A 7,631-nucleotide genomic window follows, 5' to 3' on the forward strand; every position below is an offset into this window, starting at 1 on the left:
CTCGAGAGCATAAGTATTCTACGATGGGTGAACAAATTACTGTTGAGCAATTGACAGAATTGAGCATAGTTATGAGTATATCTAGGCAATGATCATGTATATAGGCATCACGTCCAAAACAAGTAGATCGAAACGATTCTGCATCTACTACTATTACTCCACTCATCGACTGCTATCCAGCATGCATCTAGAGTATTAAGTAAAAATAGAGTAACGCCGTAAGCAAGATGACATGATGTAGAGGGATAAATTCATGCAATATGATAAAACCCCCATCTTGGTATCCTCGATGGCAACAATACAATACGTGCCTTGCAACTCTTTCTGTCACTAAGGACACCGCAAGATTGAACCGAAAGCTAAGCACTTCTCCCATTGCAAGAACTACCAATCTAGTTGGCCGAACCAAAGAGATAATTCGAAGAGACTTGCAAAGATAACTCAATCATACGTAAAAGAATTCGGAGAAGAATCAAATATTTTCCATAGATAATACTAGATCATAAACCCACAATTCATCAGTCTCAAAAAACACACGGCAAAAAGAAGATTACATCAAATAGATCTCCACGAGAGAGGGGGAGAACATTGTATTGAGATCCAAAAAAAGAGAAGAAGCCATCTAGCTAATAACTATGGACCCGAAGGTCTGAAGTAAACTACTCACACTTCATCGGAGGGGCTATGATGATGTAGAAGCCCTCCGTGATGACGGCCCTCTCCGGCGGAGCTCTGGAACAGGCCCCAAGATGGGATCTCGTGGATACAGAAAGTTGCGGCGGTGGAATTAGGTTTTTGGCTCCTGTTCTGATCGTTCAGGGATACGTAGGTATATATAGGAGGAAGGAGTACGTTGGTGGAGCTCCGAGGGGCCCACGAGGTAGGGGGCGCGCCCAGGGGGTGCACGCCCTCCACCCTCGTGACCGCCTCTGGCACTGCTTGGAGTAGGGTCCAAGTCTCCTGGATCACGTTCGGTTGGAAAATCACGATTCCGAAGGTTTCATTCCGTTTGGACTCCGTTTGATATTCTGTTTCTTCGAAATAATGAAAAAGGCAAAAAAAAGCAATTCTGGGTTGGGCCTCCGGTTAATAGGTTAGTCCCAAAAAGTAATATAAAAGTGGAAAATAAAGCCCAATATAGTCCAAAACAGTAGACAAAGTAGCATGAAGTAATCAAAAATTATAGATACGTTGGAGACGTATCAGTGGGTGCCCATACCCGGCAAGCGTCTGATGACCCGCAAATATACGGGATAGTTGTAGCCTCTTTCGATAAGTAAGAGTGTTGAACCCAACGAGGAGCTAAAGGTAGAACAAATACTCTCTCAAGTCCTATCGGCCACTGATACGACTCTACGCACGCTTGGCGTTCGCTTTACCTAGAATAAGTATGAAACTAGAAGTATTTTGTAGGTGTGATAGTATAGGTTTGCAAGATAATAAAGAGCACGTAAATAAGTAGGGGCTGTTTAGATAAAGATGCAATAAAGTAAATATAGCGAGTGTGGAAAAGTGGGGGTAGGAGTTGTGGAATTGTCCCTAAGCAATTGACTACGTTACTAAATCGGTAATCACTACTGCAATTCTATTTGAGGGAGAGGCATAAGCTAACATACTTTCTCTACTTGGATCATATGCACTTATGATTAGAACTCTAGCAAGCATCCGCAACTACTAAAGATTCATTAAGGTAAAACCCAACCATAGCATTAAAGTATCAAGTCCCCTTTATCCCATACGCAAACAACCTACTTACTCGGGTCTGTGCTTCTGTCACTCACGCCACCCACCATAAGCAAATCATGAACATATTGCAAACCCTACAGCGGGAATCCCTCGCGCTTGCGCGACACGGAGGGCACAATAGGACAATACCAATAATAAAACATGCAATTCAAACCAATCATAGCAATTCATCAATCACCGATAGGATAACGAAAATCTACTCAAACATCATAGGATGGCAACACATCATTGGAAAATAATATGAAGCATAAAGCACCATGTTCAAGTAGAGGGTACAGCGGGTTGCGGGAGAGTGGACCACTGAATATAGATGGGGGGAAGGTGATGGAGATGTTGGTGAAGATGGCGGAGGTGTTGGTGAAGATCGTGGTGATGATGATGGCCCCCGGCGGCGTTCCGGCGCCACCGAAAGCAAGGGGGAGAGGGCCCCCCTTCTTCTTCTTCTTCTTCCTTGACCTCCTCCTTAGATGGGAGAAGGGTTTCCCCTTTGGTCCTTGGCTCCCATGGCTTGGGAGGGGCGAGAGCCCCTCCGAGATTGGATCTATCTCTCTGTTTCTGCCTTCCCAGATTCTGCCCCTTCACCGTTTCTTTTATATCCGGTGATCCATAACTCCGATTGGGGTGAATCTTTCGCCTAGATCTTTCTCATAAAATTAGCTTTCTTGTGGTAAAAGAAGAGCGTCAACCGCCTTACGGGGGGCCCAGGAGAGTCCAGGGCGCGCCCCCCTATCTCCTGGCCCCCTCGGGCACCGTCTTGCGTTGATTTTACTTCCCAAAAATCACAAATATTCCAAAATAATTCTCCGTCCGTTTTTATCCCGTTTGGACTCTATTTGATATGGGGTTTCTGCGAAACATAAAACATGCAACAGACATGAACTGGCACTGGGCACTGGATCAATATGTTATTCCCAAAAAATAGTATAAAAAGTTGCCAAAAGTATATGAAAGTTGTAGAATATTGGCATGGAACAATAAAAAATTATAGATACGACGGAGATGTATTAGTGTCCTGGTTGGGACCTCAAGTCTTATATGTTAGGTTTGGCTGTGAGGTCTGTTTGGTATTAGGCCCAGACTATGAACGCCCCTTCATCAACTGGATAGGAGTAGGGATAGATGTTGCTTCGGTGGCTTTGGTCTTACTATTGTACGATTTTGTAAGATCTTGTGTTAATAATTAATAATATGACCATATGCATCGTCTAGATGCGGAGGCCGGGGATATTCCTCCTTTTCTAAAAAAATAGATTGACACGTGAAGATGTGCTTGAACAGCCCCCAATGGGGGTAGCACCCAATAGGGGGTGACGCATATTGACGAAGTTCAGTGTGGGGTTAGATATTTTTAATTAAGTCTCTTCCCTCTCACACCTGGAAAGTTAATCTAGCAACACGGATTATCACCTTTGTTTGTGGATGTAGGTATCTAACAGTAGTCTGTGTAGGAATTGGTTTCACGCGTCGGTTGGGTCAGGCTGTGTATATACACACAACACATCACTAGTTTTTAGTTTTGTATTGTGAGAAAAGGAGGAAAAATAAATAAAGAGGGAAAAAGGTGACATGACATGTGCCTTTGGAAAAAGTTTTTGTGAACTTCTGTTCGTCTAGTTTGATGTGATTGATCCTACTGATGAAATTCCATTAATAAGGAGAAAAAATATCAAGAAAATTTAGGGTTCAAGAAATACCCTTGGCCAAAGCTTTTTCGCGTGTGTGTTCGTCTAGTTCGATGTGAGCAATCCTGAGGGTAAGTTCCAATAATTGATATCAAGCCATGTGCTTCCCCGAATTTTGGCTCATTGTAGATTTGTGACTTGAGGCCGACCGACTCACAAATCTACAACGAGTCATGATCGGAGAAGCACGGAAGACAAAGAGTCAAAATTAAGGAGAGATTGATAGCGGTAATCTTGAGTTAGTTTTTCCTAATGCACTTTTTGACCAAATTTCTGATTCTAGTAGTGAATGTCAAGAAAAGTCATATAAGTAGCATGCATTAAGAGTGTGGTTTTTCTACACCGAGTGCAAATTAGACCGGATTTGAAAAGATAACAAAGCTCATCAGCAAGTACAGTATAAGAATGCATCTTTAGTTCGACTAGTCACCAGGATCATGGGCCGGAGGAATGACGGGAGGGGCGACTGAGGCGACTCGGGAGGCGCCCGCAGTGACCGCCGCGAGCCGGCCGCCGGTGCCGTAGACCCTTCTACGAGGCATGTCGGGGGGCGGTTCTGGGTCCTTGCGGCGTCGGACGACGAGGATGACGACGACGGGTGAGGGAGTCCCGGACTAGGGGGTGTCCGGATAGCCGGACTATCGTCGCGGCCGGACTCCAAGACTATGAAGATACAAGATTGAAGACTTCGTCCCGTGTCCGGATGGGACTTTCCTTGGCGTGGAAGGCAAGCTTGGCGATACAGATATGTAGATCTCCTACCATTGTAACCGACTCTGTGTAACCCTAACCTATCCGGTGTCTATATAAACCGGAGGGTTTTAGTCCGTAGGACACAACAAGAACATCAACAATCATACCATAGGCTAGCTTCTAGGGTTTAGCCTCCTTGATCTCGTGGTAGATCTACTCTTGTACTACCGATATCATCAATATTAATCAAGCAGGAGTAGGGTATTACCTCCATCGAGAGGGCCCGAACCTGGGTAAAAACATTGTGTCCCTTGTCTCCTGTTACCATCCGCCTAAACGCACAGTTCTGGACCCCCTACCCGAGATCCGCCGGTTTTGACACCGACATTGGTGCTTTCATTGAGAGTTCCTCTGTGTCGTCACCGATAGGCCCGATGGCTCCTTTGATCATCAACAACGACGCGGTCCAGGGTGAGACTTTTCTCCCCGGACAGATCTTCGTGTTCAGCGGCTTTGCACTGCGGGCCAATTCGCTTGGCCATCTGGAGCAGACCGAAAGCTACGCCCCTGGCCGTCAGGTCAGATTTGGAAGTTTGAACTATACGGCCGATATCCGCGGAGACTTGATCTTCGACGGATCCGAGCCGCAGCCAAGCGTGCCGCACTGTCTCGATGGGCATGATCTCGCTCTACAGCCGAACAGTGCCCTGGAGGCCACACCAGTATCCGCTCCGACCCTTAATCCGGAGCCAGATTCCCCGATCGAGGACGAGTGGTTGGACACCGCCTCGGGGGCTACAATCTCTACGGCGATCGAGCCGAACTCCATCCTTGTCCTTTGCGAAGACCTCGACTCCAGGGTACCGGACTTCTCTCCGGACTCCGAACCCTCCGCGCCCCGGCCAATCGAATCCGATTGGGCGCCGGTCATGGAGTTCACGGCCGCGGACATCTTTCAGCACTCGCCCTTTGGCGACATCCGGAATTCAATAAAGTCTCTCTCTTTATCCGGAGAGCCCTGGCCGGACTACGGTCAGGAAGGTTGGGATACGGACGGCGAAGAAATTCAACGCCCACCCACCACCCACTTCGTAGCCACTGTCGAAAGTTTACACGACGTGCTCGACTTTGACTCCGGAGACATCGACGGTATGGACGACGATGTAGGAGACAACAATGAGCCAGCACCTCTAGGATGCTAGACAACCACCTCATCTCATGATGTATACATGGTGGATACACCTAAAAGAAATGAAGACGAGGAACAACGGGATGCCACGAAGGATAAATCCCTCGAAAAGCAGTCAAAACGGCAACGTAAACGCCGAACAAAGTCCCGCCTCAATAGAGACCCAGCCATAAAGCAGGTCGAACCGGTGGACAACGAACAAGCTATTGAGCAATCGTCCGAACAAGACAACTTCGATAAACAATCTGTCCCCGACGAAGACAACAGTCCGGACGATCTGACGCCGGACAAACTATTGGAGCAAAACGACCTCCAGAAAAGGCTCGTCGCCACTGCGCGCAGCCTGAAAAAGCAGAAGCGGAAGCTCAAAACAGCGGAAGATGCACTCAGGATCAGATGGAGCAAAGTATTCAGCACCACAGACAAGTACGGCGACAGTCGCCGAACAAAGAGCTACCCAAAAAGAAAGCTACTGCCCGAATTCGACGAAGAGGCCTTAGAGCCCCCACAATCAAAAAGCAAGAAAGCCACCCGGTCGGATGGACGACCTCACGGCAAGAAGAGAGCGGCGAATGGTGCCGCACACAAGCCAATATGCGATCCGCATAAGGATTCACATCAAAAGGATGGCCCAGCTAGGTCCATCTATGGGCCAAGAAAGCATGCTCGTCAAAGCAATGCAACACGCCAAAATTCCGAAGATCACGGCACACCCAAATATAGGGGCGCCGCACACCCCCTATGTTTCACCGATGAGGTGCTGGATCATGAGTTTCCAGCGGGATTCAAACCCGTAAACATAGAGGCATACGACGGAACAACAGACCTGGAGTCTGGATTGAGGATTACATCCTCCACATACACAGGGCTAGAGGAGATGATCTCCACGCCATAAAATACTTACCCCTTAAACTCAAAGGGCCAGCTCGGCATTGGCTTAAGAGCCTCCCCGAAAATACCATTGGAAGCTGGGGAGAGCTCGAGGATGCATTTCGGGCAAATTTTCAGGGGACTTATGTCCGCCCTCCGGATGCAGACGATCTAAGTCACATAACTCAACAGCCCGGAGAGTCAGCCCGGAAATTCTGGAACAGGTTCCTTACTAAAAAGAACCAAATAGTCGACTGTCCGGACGCCGAAGCCTTAGCAGCTTTCAAACACAACGTCCGAGACGAATGGCTCGCCAGACACCTCGGCCAAGAAAAGCCAAGAACAATGGCCACACTAACAAGCCTCATGACCCGCTTCTGTGCGGGAGAGGATAGCTGGCTAGCAAGATGCAGCACCAGCGACCCAAGTACATCCGAAATCAGGGATGGAAATGGGAAACCATGGCGCAACAAGGACCAGCGCCGGATTAAAAGGAACAGTCCAAAGAGCACGGCAGTCAACGCCGGATTCAAAAGCTCACGGCAGAACAACAAAAAACTGCCCCTTAAGGACAATAGCGATGAGCTATCCAACTTCAACAAAATCCTGGACAAGATATGTCAAATTCACAGTACTCCTGGGAGGCCTGCTAACCATACCCACCGAAATTGTTGGGTCTTCAAACAGTCCGGCAGACTGAACGCCGAACACAAGGGGCTCGACACACCAAGTGAAGATGACGATGAGCACCACAAGCAGAGCCCTGGAAAACAAAAGACTTTCCCACAAGAGGTTAAAATAGTAAACTCACTTCGCGTGATAAAAGGGAAAAACAGAGCGGCGCCCACTAAAAAGCGCGCCGCACACTGGTTGTCAAAACCAATCACCTTCGACCATTAGGACTATTCCAAAAATATTCGGAACGCAGGATGGACTGCCCTGATATTGGATCCTATAATCAACGGATTCCAACTTACACGAGTCCTCATGGATGGCGGCAGTGACATAAACCTGATATATCAGGACACAATCCGCAGGATGGGGATAAACCCAACCAAAATTCGCCGTAGCAACACCTCCTTTAAAGGAGTAATGCCAGGCCCATATGCCCATTGTACGGGTTCCATACTGTTAGAAGTTGTGTTCGGTTCATCCGGCAACTTCCGTCGCGAAAGGTTACTCTTCCATATCGCCCCGTTTAAAAGTAGCCATCAAGCACTATTGGGACGCGAAGCTTTCGCCCGCTTTAACGCAATACCGCATTATGCATCTCTAACACTTAAAATGCCCGGTCCATGCGGCATCATCTTGTTAAAAGGAAGTATTAAGTGTTACTCGAGCACGGAAAAACGGGAGACTACCTTGACAGCCCCACAGCTATCCGGCTCTACTAGGCGAAGAACCTGAATTGGTCATTCAAACTCCGGACACGGCTAGACGAGTCCGGCGCC

The sequence above is a fragment of the Triticum dicoccoides genome, chromosome 2B (genome assembly GCF_002162155.2).
Source record: "Triticum dicoccoides isolate Atlit2015 ecotype Zavitan chromosome 2B, WEW_v2.0, whole genome shotgun sequence".
Lineage (NCBI taxonomy): Eukaryota > Viridiplantae > Streptophyta > Magnoliopsida > Poales > Poaceae > Triticum > Triticum dicoccoides.